This window comes from Dermacentor variabilis, chromosome 7, assembly GCF_050947875.1.
Source record: "Dermacentor variabilis isolate Ectoservices chromosome 7, ASM5094787v1, whole genome shotgun sequence".
In the NCBI taxonomy this organism is placed as follows: Eukaryota; Metazoa; Arthropoda; class Arachnida; order Ixodida; family Ixodidae; genus Dermacentor; species Dermacentor variabilis.
The window spans coordinates 28790622-28814872 of NC_134574.1; the positions used below are offsets into that span (position 1 = coordinate 28790622).

General features: G+C 45.5%; 1 protein-coding gene across 4 annotated transcripts in view; it reads right to left on the reverse strand.

Annotated features, from left to right (window-relative positions):
- The window catches only part of LOC142587387 (uncharacterized), a 174772-nt gene extending 159694 nt beyond the window's left edge, over nucleotides 1–15078 (reverse strand). The window contains exon 1 of one of the 4 annotated variants that reach the window (XR_012829511.1): nucleotides 1025–1148. The gene's annotated coding sequence lies outside the window, so the exon portion shown is untranslated. Of the gene's footprint in view, nucleotides 1–1024; nucleotides 1149–14722 lie in introns of those variants that run through there. The other 3 variants (XM_075698352.1, XM_075698351.1, XM_075698350.1) reach the window with 3 other exon arrangements.
- Nucleotides 15079–24251: the final 9173 nt, after the last annotated feature.

A 24251-nucleotide genomic window follows, 5' to 3' on the forward strand; every position in this document is an offset into this window, starting at 1 on the left:
TGGCGTAGAGGTGAGGGTGAGCGGCTGTACCGATGGTTCCGAGCAGGGCCATCAGCAACAGTGGGTTCATGGCGGGTGGCATAGGGCACAGAAGGTGTAAAAGTGCGGGAATAAGTGGTGGCGTATGTCCGAGGAGGTGGTGGCCATCGGTTACGGCAGTGACGAGCGACGTGGCGGATGCGACAGCAGTGGAAGCAGATCGGCCTCTCATCAGGGGTACGCCATTCGGACGGGTTGCGGTGAAATATGGCAGAAAAGGACTGCCGGGGACGAGGAGGGCCGGTAGAGGATTGGGGAACGTTGGGTTGAGACGTTGTACACACGGAGTTCAGACCCATGTTCTCAAATTCCTGTCTGACTACGGCCTGAATCATCGCAATCGTAGTTGCTGGCGGATCGGGAGGCGTCGCGGCGAAAGCGGGCGAACAGGCGGCCTCGAGCTCGCGGCGAACAATACGGGTGACGTCGTCACATGGGGTAGCCTGACATAGTCGACCCTCACATGTCGACGTAGCAGCAGTGTAGGGTCGCCGCTTCATGTGGCGTGGGATACGGCGACTCTTAGCCTGTTCAAGGCGACGGCATTCTTTAATGATGGCGTCGATTGTCGAGACGTTGCCGAAAACAAGCAAATTGAAGGCGTTGTCGGCGATGGCTTTTAGAACATGTGACACTTTAACAGCTTAAGACATAGCGTCGTCAGCTTTTCGGCATAGAGCCAAGACGTCGAGGATGTATGAAATGTACGGCTCTGTAGATGTCTGAACACGAGACGCAAGAGCCCTTCTCGCGGCAACCTTGCGGCCAATGGGGTCGCCGAACAGTTTCCTGAGCTTCTCTTTGAAATTGTCCCAACTGGTTATCTCGTCGTCATGCGTCTGATGCCACACGCGTGGGGTGCCGCCGAGATAAAAGATGACATTGGCGAGCATAATGGTTGCGTCCCCCCTGTTATTAGCGCTGGCATGTTCATATAGCTTTATCCATTCGTCAACGCCTTGTCCCTCCAGGACAGAGAACACACCAGGGTCGTGACGTTGGGCAACCGTGACGACGGGAGCAGTCGGACTAGCCAACGCCGTTGCAGAGGTGGTCTCGTCCCCGGGCGGCATGGTGACAAGCTCGATGTACCGACCACTCCGGAGTTCCGTGGCGAGCATGGGGATCGCTCACCTCCACCAGAATGTTACCTGTAGAAAGACACAGTCGGAAGAGGCTATTTGCAAGCTATTTACACTGGACTGGAGCCAGAGCACGAGGTCGACATTTTCTCGCGCCAAGGACACAGACCCACTTCGTCGTCGTTCTCGCGGCGGCTCGTATCTCGGGTATCTACCGATAATATCGTAGTAATATAAACGACCTTATCGAGGAATCGGCCACAGTTACAGCGAGGTTATTCGCAGATGACTGTCTCATATATACAGAAGTGAAATCTATTAGTGACCAGATACTTTTAAATAACTTGTTAGGAAAAGTGCGCCAATGGTGCGACGCGTGGAAGATGTCTCTTAACCCAGCAAGTACTGTATGTATGACCATCACACACAAACATGAACCTCTGTCATTCACATACACTCTACAAGGTGAACCACTTCATCGCGTAACCGAGTACAAATATCTCGGAATTTTAATAACTTCTGACCTTAGTTGGACACCACACAGTAAGAAAGTAGTAGGGAAAGCCAACCAGAGATTAGGTTATATTCGACGTGTCCTTAAGCTAGTATCTCCAGCCACGAAACTGACTGCTTATAAAGTGCTCGTGCGCCCAATATGAGACTATGCATGTGAAGTGTGGGATTCGTATTTGAAAGATTCACTGGCAAAATTGGAGCAAGTTCAAAGACGTGAATTGCGGTTTATTTATTCCCGATACCGCCGGCAAGACGCGGTAACACCACTTTATGCGAGAGCAAACCTGCCCCTACTCACTGCCAAAAGGAAGGAAAAACAACTTAGCCTTTTCTATTTAATCATTAATGAGCTGCTGCTTGTTGATAAGTCTCGCTACATAAATGAATCTATGGCCCGCATAGTGCGAAATAAACATAGCAGACACGTTAAGGAAAATCGATTTCACAAGCATTGCTACAAATACTCATTCCTCCTTTCGACAACACCTGACTGGAATTGTTTGCCTGCAAACATTATAAACGCAGGGACCCGCGAGCAGTATTCCGAACTTTTGTACGAATATTTTACAATAGCCATATATTGCTGTATCACTGTATTCTATTGTTCCGTTCACTGCTTGCTGTATGTTGATATATCGTTACCACTCCTGTCTTGGTCCTGATGTGGACCGACAGTATCTGTAAATACAAAAAATATTAATATCGAGAGCCGCTAGATTTCAAGCGTAATGTGACCTTCATCCTCGAATAAATCGGTTGTTATTCTATCTCCTCCTGCCGCTTTTCCCCAGGCTCCCTTCTTGCAAGGCCCTTAAAATTTTATCGCCATTTATTCTGTATCATGTTCTTCGCCGCTTCAAATTAAGTGAGTGTGGCTGCTCTGGGTAGTGTAAAAGTCAGCATATAATTCCTCTGCTGCTGATACCATATCATCCATATTTCTGATGACATTACCCTACTTATATTCCACTGCATACAGCTTGGTATGCCTTACGTATAGCTCTCTTCTCAATTATTTTTTAATCTCTCTGTCGTTGTATCCACGAATGTCAGCATTCATTGTAGCAGTAATAGAGGAGAGATACTGGCATAATTCGCGAAAATACACTGACTTTGAATAAAAAAACATCTTCATCAGAAACTGAAATAATGCAAAGTGTGCCAGGAAAAGACACAATGGAGAAAAAAATCGAATAGATTTCAAACCCTTCGTGTGCCAGCATATAACAGGATGTAGAGATGTTAACGAGGGTAAAGGGCAGGGATAACAGGTTAGTGAGGTTTACAATTGCTTTCAATTTAAAAGAGAGAATCAGCAAAATAAGGCAAGAAGAAACAGGCATGCTTAAATACAGGTAGGATGAAAGCACATGAACTCAGGCTGGCGATCCCAAACAATACGCAACTTTAGAACAGCAAGACCCGCCGTGGTTGCTCAGTGGCTATGGTGTTGGGCTTCTGAGCATGAGGTCGCGGGATCGAATCCCGGCCATGGCGGCTCCATTTGGATGGGGGCCAAATGCGAAAACACCCGTGTACTTAGATTTAAGTGCACGTTAAGGAAGTGCAGGTGGTCGAAATTTCCGGACTCCTCCACTATGGCGTGCCTTTCTCAACAAGGAGAAAGTTACTACCTCTCACTTATGATTTTGGATTGTAGCGGGAAGTGATACGGACAGGCACTAGAAGCAGACAGCACGAGCGCTTCTAGGGCGCTATAACGTAAACCTGATTCAAACTTTTCTATTCCAATTCTGCTATCAGCAGTCCGCGATTGGTCAAAAAAATTTTTGGACCACTCCCACTCCACCTATCTGTCATGCGACATCACAAAAACCGCTATAGCTCCCCATTGGTATGACGTGTACACAATGATTACGCATGATTTGACCGAAAAAAGAAAAATAGCTATTTCTGAGTCGATGCCTGTTCGCTATTAGCCCCCGGCTATTGGTAAAAAGTTTTCCGGCTGCACCCACTTCACCTGCCTGTCACACGACGTCACAAAACCGTAAGAACTCATCGCGTTAAGTGACGTTTACGCGTTAATGATGCATTAATATGCCGAACAAAACTGAATTTTCCTCTGAATAGCCGCAGGCTGCCCCGTTTCGAAAGGAATACAAAATGGTTGCCGCCGATCGCTCCGGCGCTGGCTACTCGCACCTGCCGGAGAGCATGGTTTATTTGCGTATAATGAAACTTCTTAAGTGGTCGTGTCCCGTTTTCGAGCACTTTTGGCACGTTTACAACCTCCTTCTGCCAACTCTTCATTGCTGAGGATCCGTTTTAGCGTCATTCTTAAGCTTCCGTTGCATGCAGCCGCGATTTTCCACCAGCCACCGCAGGCTAAGTAAGGGAAAGTTGACCAATCGCAGACGCCGGCATCACCTTCTTCATGCGGTTATCCACTTTCAGTGCAGTGGCTCGGCCCTATCAAATCCCTCTCCACTTGAACGTGCTCCTCGCCTCTTGTGAGCAAATTAGATAAGACAAGCAGCTTAGTGTAGGCAATGTTATTCGTTTTTCAAACAAACAAAAGCGACCTCCTATGAACGGGGAGAGCGTTTGATTGGAGTCTTCAGACAACCCTGCGGGTGACTGCCCGGTGCTTGCGTCGGCGGTTAAGAAATTTGACGTCAGGAGATTGGAATAAAAATATATTGGAATAGCTTTACGTTATAGGGCCCCTAGTCTCTGTCCATGTCACTTCGCGTTACAATTCGAGATCATGTTACCTTACCAACTCGCCCAACTTTCTATCCTTTTGCTCTAACTCATAGTCACAAAGTGGTACACACTGGTTCAAAATCAGGTACCGACTCAAAGATGGTTAGGACTCTAATGACTAATTAAAGTTTGCACTACGCTTACTTTATCTTTTTTTACACAAACACAACTACTAGACTACCTTGGCGAAGAACTGTCATCCTCGCCAAAGGCCAGCGCCACTTCTACTTTTTGCCATCAGAGACACTGCTCGAGAGACGCTTTAGATATAGAGAGTTTATACGCCAAATACTTAAAGGGAGGGAATAACAGACGAACATTGAAGAAACTGCCAACCTTAGCCTCATTCTGTTCGCCAAAGGGCAACCCTGTGCTCCTAAGAACTCCATCGGCAACGCGCATCATTATCGAAATGAAATTGAGTTGTTTTTCTCACCTCTTCTTTCTTTTTCACCTCTTTGTTCTTTTTTGACCTGCCATAAGTTCCTCTACATTTGGTGCCGAAACACGGGAGAAACGATTGAACTTACCATTCAGGCAACGAGTTCAGGAGACGCCGACAGCGCAATGACGTCGGGGAAAACCAGCAACGATCCTCGGGCAGAAAATGATCGACGAGGCGCGCATTGAACAGCAAGGCCTAGGGACGTCACACCCAACGGAAACCGACACCGCGACACAAGCCCCATCGCGGTAAGCGAACTGTAAAGATTGCTGCCATGATGGAACAGCTCAAACTGAAAAGATGTGCACTGAGAACTCAAGTGATTAAACTTATTTCTGAAGCTGACTTATTCTTGGACAGTCATGCAGACGAAGGAACTCCTAATCTGTTGTCGCTGGTCTCACGGCTCACGGGGACAAAACGGACAGTTACGGCGCCCTGCTCTCCTCCGCACTCCTGCGAATGCTGCCAACCCATCTTCTTGTCGGATACAATAAAGGACTTTCCGCGGCAAGCAAATATGACGGGATCAGCACCAAGAGTTTGCAACCTTTTCTTAAAATAGAAGTAGAGAGCCGGGAAAAGGCACTGCAACCCGGTAATCTCGAAGCCAGAGAAACAAAACATCCAAACAAAGAAAAGAGCAAACCTCAAAAAGGGTGAGCAGCTTCTCTTCTTTCTGCGGGTGCTTCGAAGCAATCCGATCTGTGTGCATCTGTGCTGCAAAAAGCATGTGGCTCACGATTGTCAGGCGCAGATGTCATTGGATGAAAAGAAGAAAACCTCACTGCAGCTGGCCGGTGCTTCCAATGATGCATGAAAGGGCACACTGCAAGTGAATGCCGCAACAAAACAATAAAATGCAAGGAATGTGGCAGAAGACATCTGACTCAAATGTGTGACCCGACACGGAAGCCACCCGCGAACAAAGCCACAGAGTTGCAGTCTTGGACAGAAAAGAAATCTGAAAAGATACCAACTCTCCTGCTCCAAATCACTCAAGTATGGGCAGAGGAACGAGGAAGAGCGCTCACTCGTCTCCTCTTTGACCGAGGTAGCCAACGAAGATTTGTCACTAAAAGCCTTTCACCTGAAATGCAACCAGAGGTCGTAGCTGAAGAGGACATCACAATCTACCCATTCGGAGGAGCAGAAAACACTATGAAAGGGAAGCGCAGAAGAGTAAGAATTTGGCTATGAAGTCAGTACGACCGTAAAGAGCACTCTGTCGAAGCTCTGGAAATACTCGAGATCTGATCTGATTGGGTTCATGTTCCTGAGGACATCCTAAAAAAGTACAAGCAGACATGGATGAAGTGGCAGATGGGACTGTTGCACCAGCTCATTTAATGGCAAGCGGGATCGACATTCTTATTGGTGCTGACTATTGCTGGACTTTTGTGTGTTGTGAAGTCAAGAAGCTGCAAGGCGCACTAGTTGCGGTAAAACCGAATTTGGCTGGATTCTGCAGGGAGCGATTCCAAGCAGTAGCTGAGCTACCTGCCGCTCAACCGTGGCACTGCTTCGTGCCGGAGTATTCGCCGACACAACCAGCTTGTCCAAGGAGCCTAAATCGTTTTCGGAACTTGAAAGCAGTGGAATTATTAACTCTTGTGCGCTGACGAACCCAGAAAGCAAATAAATCATGAGAACATTTTCGGCATCGCTTGAGAAAATGGGCAATCGCTATGAGGTAGCACTGCCCTGGAAACCTCTGAACATGCAACTGGCCGACAACAAAGCTGTTGCAAAGAAGCGCTTGACTAACCTGATGAAGAAGTTAATGTAAGGTGAGATGATACTGATCAAGTATGACGAGGTTATTAGTCATTACCTGGAACAAGGGTTTGCAGAACGACTTCCATTGCAAGAAAGCAACAACGATATAAGCAGATTATACTACATAGAACAACAGAAAGGTGAGCTAGTTGGTAAGGATTTATTATGCAAAAAGGTGAGGCGTGCAGACAGGACACAAGAGAAGAGAATTGGACAGCCCGAACGGCGACTATCAACTGAAGGGAGCACTGAGGTGAAAAGAAGAAAGAAGACACAAAACTCATCTGCGTAAGCTCTGGAATGACATGACCACGTGTCAGTCGGGTACATGTGCCGGACTACGTGAGAGATAGCTGTTAAGACACTTAATTTCTTCCTTATGTAATTTAATTGAAGGCTGACTCACGCACGCACTTCCACCATTAGAGATATGCCATGGCTCTACCATAAGACGCGTATCATCAGTATTGTGCCTGTACAATATCGCGCTTTCATCTAACTCTGGCGTGCAGTTACAATCTTGGAAATGTAGGGAGAGATTAGAGCGCGATCCATCCGTTAATGACCTTTTATGTTCCCTTAGCCTCTAATTGATACACCACCTCGTTTGCCCTACGTAGAACTGGCCACAGCTAGAGGTAAGTTTATAAACCACACCCATACGACAGTCAGTAAAGCTGTTGTTCTTTTTGTGCTTCACAGGACAAATATCTGTTATTTTTTTGCATTTTACCTTATGGCTCTTCCTCTGCACGGCAGCGCATATATTACCTAGCTTAATGGGATTAGTGAAAGCTACATTAACATCAAACCTACTTGCAATTTTTTAAAGCCTGTGTGATACTGAATGAATGTACGGAATAGCCACTACTCTTTTTTTTGCTACTACTGCTTTCTCTAATCATGTCCGTCCCCCTCGAAACCGACTTATTTAGGCGTTCAGCCGCAGTGGCCACTGCAACGCTAGGATAACATACTTCTAAAAGGCAGTGGACTTGTTCACTAAAAATGGAGCTGATTTTGTGCATGCAGGATACGGTGAGAGAAGACTTAAGGCACGAGATGGAATTTCCGTCTTTTACTACTTTGGAATTCTTGGATTGAAAATTTAACAACGGCTTCGAAGATCTTGGGGAGTACTGCCAACCAACGTGATTTTGTTCGAAGACCAAGGAAATGTCTAGAAACTGAATTACGCGGCTCTCAGGAAATTCCTTGGTAAACTATAATCTTCCTCGATAAAGTTTAAACCACTCACTTTAAATGGCTCCTTTTCGTCATATAGTATCAGAGAAAGGGACGTGGCAGGTCTCTGTCGCTAGTCACTTAAAGAACTGCTTAGCTTCACTAGTTTCTTCAGATCCCTTACGCTTGCATAATTCTCAGACACTAGTTCACTATTTGAGAGAGGAAAATCCTGGTGATTGTGTAGCTTTTAGTATGGATATCGAGAACCTGTATTACTCCTTGCCACATGACGAGTTGCGAAATTGCGTAAATGAGTGCAAAAAAGCACGAAAAGCAAGAGTCAGCTTTTATTGACAGATGCGGTGTTTCTACGGGAGCTTTTCTAGAAATTCTTTCAATGCACTGAAAGTCGACGCTGATTTGGTAGAGAGATGGCGTGTTTCTGCAGAAATCAGGCAATTGTATTGGCTCAAATGTTGCGCCTATTCTTAGCAATGTTTACCTAAGTAAGGTGGGCTGCTGCCTAAAGAAAGTCTTAGCTGATTGCGTTATCAAGATATTTTGTTACGCTGAAGATTACCTGATTTTCTGCAATAGGGAAGAATTCGATTCCGCTGAAAACTCAGTAAGTGAGCAATTTAAACTTTGTGGAGCAGGATTAAATTTTACCAAGGAATTTCCTCAGCGCCGCGTAATTCAATTCCGAGACATATTCTTGGTCTTCAAACAAAATCACGTTTGTTGGCAGTACTCCCCAAGATCTGTGAAGCCGTCGTCAAATTTTCAATCCAAGCATTCCAAAGCAGGAAGACACGGAAATGCCATGTCGTACCTTAAGTCTTCTCTCACCAAATCCTACATGCACGAAATGAGCTCCAGTTTTAGTGCACATGTCCGCCGCCTATTAGAAGTAGGTTATCCTAGCGTAGCAGCGGCCTCTGCGGCTGAACGCCTAAAAAAGTCGGTTTCGAAGGGGACGGACGGGATTAGAGAAAGCAGTAATAGCAAAAAAAGTAGTGGCTATTCCGTACATTCATTCAGTATCACACAGAATCAAAAAGTTGCAAGTAGGTTTGATGTTAATGTAGGTTTCACTAATCCCAATGAGCTAGGTAAAATATGCGCTGCTGTGCAGAGGAAGAACCATAAGGTAAAATGCAAAAAAGAACAGATATTTGTCCTGTGAAGCACAATAAGAACAACAGCTTTACTAAGTGTCGTATGGGTGTGGTTTATAAAGTTCCCTCTAGCTGTGGCCAGTTATACGTAGGGCGAACGATATGGTGTGTCAATTAGAGGCTAATGGAACATAAAAGGTCATTAACGGATGGTTCGCCTTCTAATATTTCTCTACATTGCCAAGATTTTAACTGCACGCCAGAGTTAGATGAATGTGCGATATTGTACAGGCACAAGAATGAAGATACGCGTCCTATGGCAGAGGCATGGCATATCTATACTGGTGGAAGTGCGTGCGTGAGTCAGCCTTGAATTACTTTACATGAGGAAGAGATTAAGTGCCTTAACAGCTATCTCTCACGTAGACCGGCACATGTACCCGACTAACACGTGGTCATGCCATTCCAGAGCTTGCACAGATGTGTTTTGTGTCTTCTTTCTTCTTTTCGCGTCAGTGATCCCTTCAGTTGATAGACAGCTTTCGCGTTGTTCACTTCTCTTTTCTTGTGTCCTGTCTTCACGCTTCATCTTTTTGCATAATTATACTACATGCCTCATCGTGCAGTTTTTAGACCTGACAGTCTTTCGACCAAGATTAGAGTCGTATTTGACCCATCTTCTCACGATGCCTGTTGTATATCTCTGAAAGAAGCCCTAGAACCAGGACCGAAGTTGAATTCAGATTTGCTTAAAGTGTTGTTAAACTTTAGAATTTATCGTATTGGATTAGGTGCAGACATTGAAAAAGCATTTCTGCAAATTCCAGTGCCCCCGGTGGATCGCGGTGCCCTCCGTTTTCTCTATGGACATCTTCCAACGAATGAAGACCCAGGGCCTCCTTTTAGGTCTGGAGGATAACTCGTTTCCCTTTTGGCGTGAATAGTATTCTATTCCTCCTCGCAGCCACCGTGCGCCACCATCTGTCCACAACAGATTATCCGGAAATGGGAAAAACCATCAGCGAGAGCCTGTAAGCGGAGGGCCTCATAAGAGGAGTGAGCACAGTGGAGGAGGCTACGGATTTCAGCGGAGGGGCACTAGATGTCATGAACCGAGCAAGCATAGCACTGCGCAAGGGGAACTCAAATTCCGGGAAGCTGCAACAGCTCTTCAACGACGAAGAAACCGGATGTGCCCCTGGCTACGTGGAATGTCCGATAACAAGTGTCTCATGGGTCGTCGGGTTTGTATGGGATAAGGACCGAGATCATCTAGCATTTTTCATGGAGGCCGTTTTAGATTTCCTAGAACGAAAGAGCAACACAAAACGATTCATCCTTCAGGCATCGGCTCGTATATATGATCCACTTGGTCGCATTTCTCCGGTCACAGTGACAACAAAGTTGATGTTCCAAACACTATAGGAATTGGATATTGAGTGGGACGGCCCTCTGGGGGGGGGGGGGCTGAAGAAGTCAAAGCAGCTACTTCAACTTAGAGGAGCTCACGACAATCCTAATTGAAATCGAAGCTGTCATCAACTCTAGACCCTTGACCTACGTCTACATGGAGGCGATCGCACCCGAACCTCTGGCCCCATTGCACTTTCTAATGGGAACGCGACTGACCAGTCTTCCTGACAGTAGTTCCGCTACAAAGGTGGCTCAGCCCCCTGGTCAGCTCACTTCGATGGCCGAAGGATGATCGAAGGATGGTCGAAGGATGGATCGATGGTCGAAGGATGGTCGACCAATTTTGGCGTCGCTGGCAAAGAGTGCCTCATGAGTATTCCATCAGCACATTCACGAGCATCACGAGTATCCGATAAGCTCTGGCAGGGATTCATGTTCCCGCCTAAAGGCGGCTGCTTGAGAACTAATGGTAACAAGAACATCATGGTGTTGGAAGAAAGGTTGACTTTTCAGATCTACGGTTTAAGTGTCTCGGCATCAGGCGATATCAAAAAAGCATGTTTTCAAACAATAAAATGCGCGCGATATACACTGAATGCCTACGTGCGAAATAAAACAACAACAATGGAATAAACAGAACGAGCACGCACCACACCAGTGAAAACAAGAACCGACACGGTTCACTGTCGGTAACCTGCTTTATCAACCTTCGCAGGAAGACTGTGGTAGTTGCTCTATATTTACTCATGTCCTTACCCGTGCACGAGCCGGCGGCAAGAAAGAAATCGCAATGCCCACAAATTACAAGTCACAGCTTGCAAGTTGCAAGTTGCGTAGAAAAAGACAAGTCCTCATGTCGAAACGTTGGCTCCAGCTTTCTCCGTGTTTTCGTTTTGATCACCGTCTTGAAATCGTGTCTCCAGCCTTCCCGGTGTTTTTCACAGGCACTAGTTATTTATACATATGTCGGCACATGAACTAAGTAAGCAGTGTAATATTATTTTGGTGACACTCTCCACGCTCAATTCCGCGCAGCGTCCGCCTTGTTATCATCCGGCCCTGCGTAACATGGCTACACGCTGGACTGCGTTACCGATAAAACACTGCGCCACCACTGCATCACTCGAGGTATGCGTCACGGACAGTGGTTACAAAAACAGGCTGCCCGGCGGGGAAGAGTTGCTTTTTTCCTTCCGCTACCTAGACGAGCGTAGCGTTGGTATGCTCGTCCGCTGCCATCGCTAATCGAATAAAGAGTAGTTACGTTCTTATGTTGGGATTTCTCGTTCAGCAGACACGACATGCCACAACATCATTTAAAATTGGAATCTATGTGTAAGAGCACTCTGCAAGCCAGTAAAGATGCGTGGCCATGTCAAATTGCCAATTCAATGCTCGCGAAGGATTTGGCCGTCGCCCACCGTTCAGACACTCACGTACCTAGTATTTCTTTTACGCATCAGGCTACGCCAGCTCCGGTGGCATTCTAGCTTAAAGACTCACTCGTGGCAGTCTCTGCGAACAGCAAAAACTCAATGCTATCATCCGTCAATACGCAGTCTGCGTCTTTTGTGCCTCGCACAAAATATGCGCGCTTGATGTGACGTTGCGGCCGACATTTGTATTTGCAAAAATGGCTTTGGCGCTTCCCCCTGAATGAATAGAACCGTCGCCAATGCTTTAACGCAACTTAGTGGCCGTTGCCGTTGATTCGGTATCTACTAAACCTCAACAACTGTGCCTGCCCTGAACACCTTGTCGTCAGCTTGCGCTTGGCGGCTGATCTCCGTGGTAATGACCTCTGTCGCCGTTCGTACTCTTGACGCGCTTATTCCACCTGCACTTGAAGGCGACGCTGGAGCTCCGACACCTCTGACATTTCCACCTCAAGCTGTTTGTTAGAGGTGCTCATGTCTGGCGATTGTATGGTTGGGCTCTGCGAGCCAACTCGGCTCGCAATGCCAGTGAAAATGCTAGCGCAAATCGCGCGCGCATTGTTCGCGTTTGAATTGAAAGCTCGTGTCAGCAATTTGATGCCTGTAACAGCAATGTCTCGTGCAGCTCAATTTCTGATAGCGGTGGATCTGGCTGATTGAGGCTGCCTTCTGCACTCCACTCGGCAAATCACCGTAAATTTAGGTAAGGCAAAGAAAAAACACTGCATTCCACACGCACAGGCAAATTAAAATGGGGCAAGTAGCGCCACTAAGGAACTGATCTTCATGGTGACTTGGCCGCTACTAGTTGTACGTTGTTTTCCTAATTGCCTAAACGCCCGCAGTCGAAGATACGGGTTTCTGTTCAGTCGTTCTTCGGCAGCTTAGGAAAAGGCGTATGTGATAGCGTTCATGCACACATGGCCGTTGACTCGGCCTCTGTCGGTCTGTGCCTTTGCCGAGTTACTGCTCGCGGTCTTCTACAAACATCCCCGCTATCGATGACCCGAAAATCTGAACAGACATGGTTCCTGATCGTATGCTGTTATGATGGTGCTCAACTGTGCCACTAACGTTTATTCTGCCATAAATGACACCATGGTGACTTCAACTGCCTAAGTGCTAACACTACAGCAATTATGTCATGACTAACACTATATTTTCTATTTTTCTACCTCTTGAATCTCTTTCGCAAATGAACGTAGTGAGCTCATATGAGGGAGAAACTTTTGTCTTCATCCTCTTCCATGGTTACTTAATTTGATCAGCGATGAGATGCCATACAGGCTATATACATTGAAAACAAGAAGATTTTGTATATAAAATGTTTAAACCAGTTATTCTTTAATGAATATATATCCAAAACCTCCATTATGGCACAGCCGAAGATGTAAGGTGCGGCGCTTACGAACGGAATTCCCACCAAAGGCGGGGAGCTCGGTTGTTTTTCTTTGGACCACCCACAAAAATTACCATCCAAGCGCCATGGTTCTGAAGCTGTGTATGCCGTACACAGGAAAATTTTAGTCCTCATGTAAAATTACTGGGTTGCAGAGCTGCGTTTATGAATCTTCTGCTAGGCTTGTCGGTGCATTTAGTAGGATGGCGTATCAGTGATATCAGACACAAATTCCTGGCTGAGTGTTAGCACCAAATTAAGTTTTAAGCTGAAAATGAGCTAGGGACACATTGAGCATGATTCAGCATGTTTATAGCGATGGAGCATTATATAGAAGATGTATTTGAAGAAAAGTGAAATATTTGGCAGGGTATGTAATCGGTACAAGACGATCCGAAAGTCTCCTGGCTGTCAGTTTCACATACCGCTTCAAATTCACCGCGCTGTTCACAAACCACAGCAGCCACATACCTCCCCTCCCTGAACTATTCACACGCGAAGGTTATTCAATAAAACTTTTTTTGAGTACGGACTTGCTTTAAAATTGACGAGTGCATTCGAAACTTGCCTTTGAGATTTTGCCAGTGCACTATTAAATTTCAGATTTGACGCCTGTACTACGAACAAATGGAGTGCTTTCGGTGATCTTATGTTGCGTAATGTTTTGCAGAAATGCTCAGAAGCAGTTGCGTACAGCAATGTTACTTGGCACACGACATGAAGTCTGAAGCTGATCATTTATGAAATGGATACCGCATCGCATGGACAGTTTAGGAACGCAAGAACTGAATGCAAAAATTCTTCCTGAGATACGAACTGACCTAAGTCATAAAACCAGGCAAACAATTTCTCTTCTACGCTTGAAAAGGGCCAGCCGTGATTGCTCATGAGACACCATAGTAGTCGATGAAAATTGGAGCTACGAATATGACTCTCACAGAAGAGGCAATGTACCGAAAGGTGTGGCTAATGTTCAGCTCTCTCTGAAAAAGTCAAGCGGAAATCATCGAATCGAACTAGAATGCTGATCCCGTGGTACCGCACTACTATATCTGTCAAGCACAAAGAATATACAAAAATCTCTTATCAGTTGCTGAAAGGTTTGCGCCATGCAATTCGGTGACACCGGCCTGATTTGTCGCCGTGCGATGCTTCGCATTGCATGATAATGCGAGGCACTAAACGCCTCTTTCGTTTCACGAACGTATAACCAAACCATATATTCCTTTGCTACCACATGCTTCCTAACTATCGCTGTACTGCCCCATATTGTACGATTTTTGCTCGCCCGTGGTAAAATTCCATTAAAGTAGAAGGGTCACGAAGACATGGCAACGATTAAAATTACTGCAACAATTGCGCTGAAGAGCATGTTCCCAAAATATTTCGCTGCGTGATTTCATGATCTCCAAACACAATGGCAGCTGTGTATACATAGTTAATGGCACTAAGGCTTTGAATACCAGGAAGTCCTGGAATGAGTACATTTTACGACGCGTAGGTATTATTTTAAGCGCTTAGTCCTTCAGTTGTTCTCGCAAAAGTTGTGCATTGAAGGAAAGGAATTGAATACATACTTTTAAAATGTCGTCGAGAGGATGTTCTCTGCAGCTGAAATAACAATAGGATCGCAAAAAAATTTGATAGCAGTTTCTGCGGCATACCAAATGGGTAAAGGCTTTTAACTAGTTGTGAGCTTACCAAGACTAAAAGTATTGCTATCCGAGCTTCATCTGTTGCAAGGCAAGGTAGACATTCCTCTAGGCGGTGCTTTCTTGACTTTAATTTATAATGGTCGGTTCGATGTGAGTCGACGGAACAGCAATTCCTGTACACTTTCTTGCGGTTAACTACCAGGTTATAAAGCAAACCAAAGCTTTACTTTGATACTTTTTGTTAAGCAAATCGTTACCAGACGTTGATTTTTCATTGGGTGATCGCTAAAACATTTGAAGTAGCAGATGCGCAAAGCGCACTTTATGCTTTGCGCATTGTGGAAATGCTGAAGGTCGCTGCTCTGCCAGTGTCATGCATGCTCTATGGAGAAGATGTTGCTGACGTCAATGAATACCAGAGCGCCAAATCATTATTCAAAGTGCGCGACGATGGGTTCGTAGAACTGTGTCGTATAACAGACCAGTGCTAGATCAGGTAGTTATAGTGATAGCTGCTACCTCTAAACCTCCCAGGCTTCCTGTATATTATAACCCATTGATGAACTGCATGGCGCACTACGTAAACAGGGTGATAAATGAGCACTACAATATCAGCTCAACAGGAACGGAAACATTGTTATCTAGATGCTTTAAGGCAATAATGTAGACCTAGAGCCATAGGTACGAGGCTACTGTGCTGAAGGTATAGGGTGTTAGGCAAAACAAACTACGCGGCACTATTTTAGATGACAAACTTTCTCCTGCATTTACACACTTTGCATGCTTTAGAAAAATTCCGTTCGATCTTAGTGAACCTTATGCTTTAAATAAAATGTTGCATGCGAGGCTCAACCCCACATTCTGCCTTTTTTTTCATTGTGGACAGGCCTTTGCTTCTATCACGTGCTTTGCCATAATAACCATTTCGGTTAGCCACCTTTAGTACAAGGTAGCACGAATATAGTTTTTTTTCCATAGGTCAGTTCTAAGTGATAAGCCTGCAGAGTTTCTCACATAAGTTGAAACATTTATTAGGATACATCTGTCCCCTGTGTTCATATTACGTGTGGCAACAAACCGCTGACATACGTTTGCCTTAGTTATCGCTTTTTGTTGCGTGTGCGCGTTTTTGTGACCTGCCTCACTGTTGGCTATTGTCAGAGGGTCCATGTTTTGTCTAGCAATTTTGTTGTTTATATGCATACGCTCCTTTATTCTTCAATGAGAAAGAAAGAAGGACTTATTGATCTATTCAACATGGTCTGCGACGTCTGACAAATTACCAACACTGCCTATCCCACTCTACACAGATGAGTGATCCTTTATTGCATTTGGGCGCAAATTCACATACTGAAACGGCAGGTCATAGGACGCAATAGAACATTGCCGGTGGTACCAATTACTCGAGCATAAACAGGCTAGCAGTATGGTGATTTGAGGCTAGAATCTAAAAAAAAATTAGAAACTTTCCACAAAACGGAGACATCAGCTGCCATTTGCCGGAGAACACCGCCCTCTGCTACCCTCATGGGCCGGCATTCATCCTGAACTAGCTATTCTGTAATAAAACTGAGCTCTACAAAAAAACATTAAAAGTTTGGATGAGAGAAGCGTGACAAATAGAAAAATATGCAGACCATACTTCACACAAAGGGACGCTAATACAGAGTGTTGCTGGAAATATTGGAGCGGAGACTGAATAAAACGTTTTGAAGCATATTACTGGTTCGCAATACTTACGCGACCAATTGAATGATAGGTCAGCCCATGCATGGTGCCATGAGCACTGGCGTTTTTGCATCTACACGAAAAAAATTATTTGTTGGAGAATTGGTGAATCCAAACACGTGACAATTATAATGACAGGTTGGTCAAAGTATTTTGAGTGGAAGTGATTGATTTCTACGACGAAGGCCACATGTCGCCAATAACAGGAATGTTTCTGCGGTGCCCAAAGATAGTAAACGCCTGCTTTTTTCGAGAAACGACACTCTTCTTTGTTAGATTACTTTTGAGTAGTGTTACAAATGCTGGTATTTTTTTCTTCCATGCTGCAATCCATATATCACTTTCGTGGCACTCCGTGAATGAATTCCTAAAATGGCGTCGTGTTCCAAAGGTTAGACGCGAGATAAGCACGTGACATAATGTGGATGGGCTGTATACAGCACAAGCACCTCTATTTCACTAGCATAACACTCTACCACAGACTACTTGAAGTATTCTTCTGCCCGAAGCGTTCAACGTGTGATAAGCGCCGGAGATAAGACGAATTGGGGCTGAATGCAGCAGTAATCTTTCTTCTGTTAACATGACATAGAACGACAGCGATAAAAGCAATCTACTGTCACAAGTGTTGGACGTTATATATGCAGGTGGGATGCAACAGATTGCGGCTGATTACAGCACCAATCCGTCTATAAGGGCACTCTATGAAATATTCCCCAGAAATATCTCGTGCCTCAAGTGTTGTACGTTTGGTAACCATGTTAGAAAAAAAAGACAGATTGTTTCTCAATGCAGCACCAACTGCTCCACACCTAGTCGGGCACTCCACGAGAAACTCCTTAAAAATGTGTGGTCCGAACCACAGGACTTGCTAAACGCACGCTTTTAGTTTCTGTAAAACTAGTTTTTATTGCCTTTTTCGCAGCATACTCGTATGCCAAAAATGAACATGTACAATTCAGTGATATTTACACACAAGGTGCTATCAAGGTCGTGTTATTGAATGTGGGGTTTATGTACGTGTTCCTCTATCCGCTAAAAGCAAACGGTAAGACGCAATACAAGCAAGCTCGCAAGACAACTCTCATCGGCTTATTTTTAGTTTCCGTTATTTGAAAAAGAAAAACGTTTTCCTACATCAGCCGTTTTGAGTCTGTCTAGCTGTCTAGCGTCTAATGCCAATGAAATGGCCAAAGTTGACTATATTCTGAGGTGAGTAGGTATGTGCTCTTGGTCGTAATGTCATAAGTGACGTTCATTGTTCGTCCTTCCAGCTTCGGGATGTAACTGGTGTCTTACCGTCGTCGTAACGCCTTCTAGCCACACTAGTGCCACATGTTTTCTAACAGCATTGACCATTAACAGTGACCATTAGGTAGGGGCTCATGGTCGTGATGCCGTCTTTCGTGTCTTACCGTCGTCGTGATGCCATCTTGGCACACTAGTGCCACATGTTTTCTAACAGCATTGACCATTAACAGTGACCATCAGGTAGGGGCTCATGGTCGTGAAGCCGTCTTTCCTGTCTTACCGTCGTCGTGACGCCTTCTAGCCACACTAGTGTCACACGTTTTCTAACAGCATTGACCATTAACAGTGACCATCAGGTAGGGGCTCATGGTCGTGAAGCCGTCTTTCCTGTCTTACCGTCGTCGTGACGCCTTCTAGCCACACTAGTGTCACACGTTTTCTAACAGCATTGACCATTAACAGGGACCATTAGGTAGGGGCTCATGGTCGTGATGCCGTCGTAGTCGTTGCATCCTCGTCATTCCAGTTTTGGCCTTGCGATTGATTTCCATGCTGTCAAAGAATTTTACCGTCGCCCGACTTTCAAAAACTCAAGTACCTAGTATTTGCTTTACTCAAGTAGGCAACGCCAGCTCCGGTCACAATCTAGCATAAAGCCTCACTCGTGTCAATGTCTGCGAACTGCAAAGCATCTATGTTATTTTTCGCCAATACGCAGTCTGCGTCCTTTTCTGTGAAGAGCTCGAGCTCATGCGCGCGAAACCAGACACGCGGTGTCCCGTCCAGATAAAAGATCATATTAGCAAGCATGTTGGTAGGATCACAGTGGTGGCTTTGGTTAACACGCGTGTATATGCTGAGCCAGTTGTCGACGTCTACGACAGTTTGGGCGGAGAATGTCCCAGGATGTCACGTATGTTGTAGTTGGTGCAGAAGGTGGAATTGGCGACGGGGTGATTCCATCAGAAGCCATTGCTGAGAAGGCGACGGCGCGGCTGCTTCGGAGCTCCAGGGCAAGGACGGGGAACGTTCCACCTCCTCCACAGTGTTACGCGACGTACGCGTCAATAAGACGGCTAGCGATTTACAGGTTATATTTACAACAGCGGTTGCAGCGCTGACCGGTAAGAGTCTCCTTGCTAGCCCCGCTTGTTTTTTTTTCTATTCTTCTCTCGAGTGATGGCAATGAAATACTAATTAATTATTAACTATTTTTGCTAAATAATACTAATTAATAATAATACTAAATTTTCCGACGCAGGATGTTAGGCAGATTGGTCTGAGGTTCTCGATCTCAAGCTTCTTTACAGATTTTGGAATGAGCGTTATCGTAGCTTTCTTCCATTGAGCTGATACTTCTCCCTTTACCCAACACTCGATTATGTATTTTGTTAGTTTCGCGATCGATTCATCATTGAGGTTCCTGAGAGTCTTGTTGGTTATACCGTCCGGGCCTGGGGCTGATTTGGCGTTCCTCGTCTAATTTTGCGTTTGTATTCCTGTTGTAGCTAGGATAGCTGCAAGGGGGTGCCTGTGTTAAGTATTTTTGCTCTAATTCATTGAAAAATTCTTCTTCTGTGCCCTCATATGCGTGTATTAACTTATCAATGGCTAGCATGTAGTTTTTCTTGTAATTCGCTCGGTCAAGCAGGAACCTCAGCATGTGCCACGTTTTGGCGGTGCTCAATTGCCCATCCATGGTATTACATATCTCGTCGGATTGTTGTTTGGTGAGTTGCTTAGCATGTTCGTCTATAGTTTTGTTGAAGAGCGCTATGCGCTTTCTTAACTTTCTGTTATGTTTCCGACCCTTAAGTATATTCTGAAGCGACTGCTTAGCTTCCCACATGTGGATTAGTCTGCTGTCGCATTTCTCCACATTAGATTCAGGTGGTACTATTTCTGTGGCAGCTTTGACGTCATCGCTGAGCTCCTTATTCCATTGTTCTTTGTCTGCGATGGAGCGTTGCTGTATCGTCTCTCGCGTTCTACGAAATAGTTCCCCGTCTAGAAATTTAATCTGTCGTTCTTTGGGTCTGTCCATCCTTCTCTGACGTGTAACTCCGATATGCGGTGGACGCTACGCAAATCTTCCAGTTGATTGTGCCACGTGGCCTTTTCAATATTCTTGGTAAACGTTAGGTCTGGCGTTGTATGCCTGTTTAGCGCCGTGCCTGTTTTGGTTAGAGTGGCGCGGTCTGTGACGACCTTAAGGCCTAATTCTTGCTAGTCGTTCTATAAGTCCCTTCCTTTTTCTTTGGTATATAAATATCCCCACGTGGTGTCGGGAGAATTAAAGTATCTTCCTATAACTACCAGATTTTCTCCAGCAAGGTTGATTGTTTTCTGCAACATGTCCTTGAATTTGTGTTGATGTAGCGTGGGGTTGCTATAAATGTTCAGAATATATAAGCTACGTCCTCTCTTCTTTTGCGGGATGAGTTTCAATAGAATGTTGTCAGTGTGTGCTATGCCTTTGTTGCGTTGCACGTACTTTACGTTTCTTTTCACCAGCGTGGTTTATGCTCTGGTCTCCCCTTCGGCATAGCCAAAATATCTGTATCCTGCTAGCTTTGCCATCTCGTGTGTTTTCTGCAGAATTATGACGTCCGGTGTATGCTTATCTCTTATCATTATCATCATCGTCCTGGTTACGCCCATTGCAGGGCAAAGGCCTCTCCTATACTTCTCCAACTACGCCGGTCATGTACTAATTGTGGCCATGTTATCCCTGCAAGCTTCTTAATCTCATCCGCCCCCTAACTTTCTGCCGCCCCCTGCTACGCTTCCCTTCCCTTTGAATTCAGTCCGTAACCCTTAATGACCATCAGTTATCTTCCCTTCTCATTACATGTCCTGCCCATGCCCATCTCTTTCTCTTGATTTCAACTAAGATGTCATTAACTCGCGTTTGTTCCCTCACCCAATCTGCTCTTTTCTTATCCCTTAACGTTACACCTATCATTCTTCTTTGCATAGCTCGTTGCGTCATCCTCAATTTCAGTAGAACCCTTTTCGTAAGGCTCAAGGTTTCTGCCCCGTACGTGAGTACTTGTAAGACACAGCTGTTATACACTTTTCTCTTTACACTTTTCGTATATACTGCTGCAAAACTGACATTTTTTCCGTAACTTCAACAATCCCATTGCCATATTTTGAACCCTTCTTTAGCTGGCCTCACTTCGGGTGCGACCATGGGAGGTAGACGGGAGGTTTGAGAGAAGCTGATCTTATATAATTAATGGTTGAGAAGTGGGTAAGGATTGTCATGCTTCTCATGCAACAGAGGGGAGTCTATTTCCTGGTGACTGGTTTGCATCTAGGATGTCTAATCTAGTCATAATTGCTGCTATTGCCATAGCCAATTGGTTCATCATATTGTCACGTGGAAGTGACGGTGAAGAAAGCAGCAATACGGTGGAATGCAAAACAAGCTTTTATTGGGCGAACCTGTGCCCACAAAAACAGGCTACACTTATAGCAAAACGATAGCGGCGAACACGGTCGGCGAGCGTCGGAAATCTGATCACCGGGTCAAGCGCGTCGGCTTTTATACAGAATCGTCGAATGTTCCAGACTAATCGTTGGGAACCGCGTGCCTTCCACAAAGTTCTACAGCATTCGCGTCAGGCGAATAAATCAGATAACACAAGGTTCGGCGCCAACAGACTGCGGATTGAAGCATCGATAACTTTCCAGAAACTTCGGATACATGCAAGCGCCTCCCGCGCTGTGCGATAAGATTTGTTAGGCGGCGAAACGTGGTCGCCCGATAAATATAAGTACACGTGTCAATACCTCCCTCTTAAAAAGCATCGTCCCGATGCTACAAATATAAGAGAGCAAAACACAAAAGGACACTTATTAAACATAAGTAACAAAACAACGAAAAGAAATAAAGTCCAAAGGTCAGTTACGCGAAGTCCCAAAGTTCGTCAACGCTGGTGGTTCGGCTTGAGTCGCACAACGTGGATAATTTCAGGTCGTGAGCGGCGCCGCTGTGACAGCGAAATGCCGTCTGGCACGACCTCATAGTCCAGTGCGCCAATACGTCGAATGATCTTGTACGGTCCGAAATAGCGACGCAAGAGCTTCTCGCTCAGTCCTCGTCGGCGTATAGGGGTCCAAACCCAAACACGGTCACCGGGCTGGTACTCGACAAAGCGTCGTCGGAGGTTGTAGTGTCGACTGTCGGTCCTCTGTTGGTTCTTGATCCGCAGGCGGGCGAGCTGTCGGGCTTCTTCGGCGCGCTGGAGATAGCTAGCGACGTCAACATTCTCTTCTTCAGTGACGTGGGGCAGCATGGCGTCGAGCGTCGTCGTCGGGTTTCTGCCGTAAACCAGCTTAAACAGCGTGATCTTTGTTGTTTCTTGCACCGCCGTGTTGTAAGCGAAGGTTACATACGGCAGGACCGCGTCCCACGTCTTGTGCTCGACGTCGACGTACATTGCTAGCGTGTCGGCGAGGGTCTTGTTCAGGCGCTCCGTGAGACCATTCGTCTGCTGATGGTAGGCAGTTGTCCTCCTGTGGCTTGTCTGGCTGTACTGCAGAATGGCCTGGGTGAGCTCTGCTGTAAAAGCCATTCCTCTGTCGGTGATGAGGACTTCTGGAGCACCATGTCGCAGGTGAGCTCTGCTGTAAAAGCCATTCCTCTGTCGGTTGTTTTTTTTCTATTCTTCTCTCGAGTGATGGCAATGAAATACTAATTAATTATTAACTATATTTGCTAAATAATACTAATTAATAATAATACTAAATTTTCCGACGCAGGATGTTAGGCAGATTGGTCTGAGGTTCTCGATCTCAAGCTTCTTTACAGATTTTGGAATGAGCGTTATCGTAGCTTTCTTCCATTGAGCTGATACTTCTCCCTTTACCCAACACTCGATTATGTATTTTGTTAGTTTCGCGATCGATTCATCATTGAGGTTCCTGAGAGTCTTGTTGGTTATACCGTCCGGGCCTGGGGCTGATTTGGCGTTCCTTGTCTAATTTTGCGTTTGTATTCCTGTTGTAGCTAGGATAGCTGCAAGGGGGTGCCTGTGTTAAGTATTTTTGCTCTTCATTGAAAAATTCTTCTTCTGTGCCCTCATATGCGTGTATTAACTTATCAATGGCTAGCATGTAGTTTTTCTTGTAATTCGCTCGGTCAAGCAGGAACCTCAGCATGTGCCACGTTTTGGCGGTGCTCAATTGCCCATCCATGGTATTACATATCTCGTCGGATTGTTGTTTGGTGAGTTGCTTAGCATGTTCGTCTATAGTTTTGTTGAAGAGCGCTATGCGCTTTCTTAACTTTCTGTTATGTTTCCGACCTCTAAGTATATTCTGAAGCGACTGCTTAGCTTCCCACATGTGGATTAGTCTGCTGTCGCATTTCTCCACATTAGATTCAGGTGGTACTATTTCTGTGGCAGCTTTGACGTCATCGCTGAGCTCCTTATTCCATTGTTCTTTGTCTGCGATGGAGCGTTGCTGTATCGTCTCTCGCGTTCTACGAAATAGTTCCCCGTCTAGAAATTTAATCTGTCGTTCTTTGGGTCTGTCCGTCCTTCTCTGACGTGTAACTTCGATATGCGGTGGACGCTACGCAAATCTTCCAGTTGATTGTGCCACGTGGCCTTTTCAATATTCTTGGTAAACGTTAGGTCTGGCGTTGTATGCCTGTTTAGCGCCGTGCCTGTTTTGGTTAGAGTGGCGCGGTCTGTGACGACCTTAAGGCCTAATTCTTGCGAGTCGTTCTATAAGTCCCTTCCTTTTTCTTTGGTATATAAATATCCCCACGTGGTGTCGGGAGAATTAAAGTATCTTCCTATAACTACCAGATTTTCTCCAGCAAGTTTGATTGTTTTCTGCAACATGTCCTTGAATTTGTGTTGATGTAGCGTGGGGTTGCTATAAATGTTCAGAATATATAAGCTACGTCCTCTCTTCTTTTGCGGGATGAGTTTCAATAGAATGTTGTCATTGTGTGCTATGCCTTTGTTGCGTTGCACGTACTTTACGTTTCTTTTCACCGGCGTGGTTTATGCTCTGGTCTCCCCTTCGGCATAGCCAAAATATCTGTATCCTGCTAGCTTTGCCATCTCGTGTGTTTTCTGCAGAATTATGACGTCCGGTGTATGCTTATCTCTTATCATTATCATCATCGTCCTGGTTACGCCCATTGCAGGGCAAAGGCCTCTCCTATACTTCTCCAACTACGCCGGTCATGTACTAATTGTGGCCATGTTATCCCTGCAAGCTTCTTAATCTCATCCGCCCCCTAACTTTCTGCCGCCCCCTGCTACGCTTCCCTTCCCTTTGAATTCAGTCCGTAACCCTTAATGACCATCAGTTATCTTCCCTTCTCATTACATGTCCTGCCCATGCCCATCTCTTTCTCTTGATTTCAACTAAGATGTCATTAACTCGCGTTTGTTCCCTCACCCAATCTGCTCTTTTCTTATCCCTTAACGTTACACCTATCATT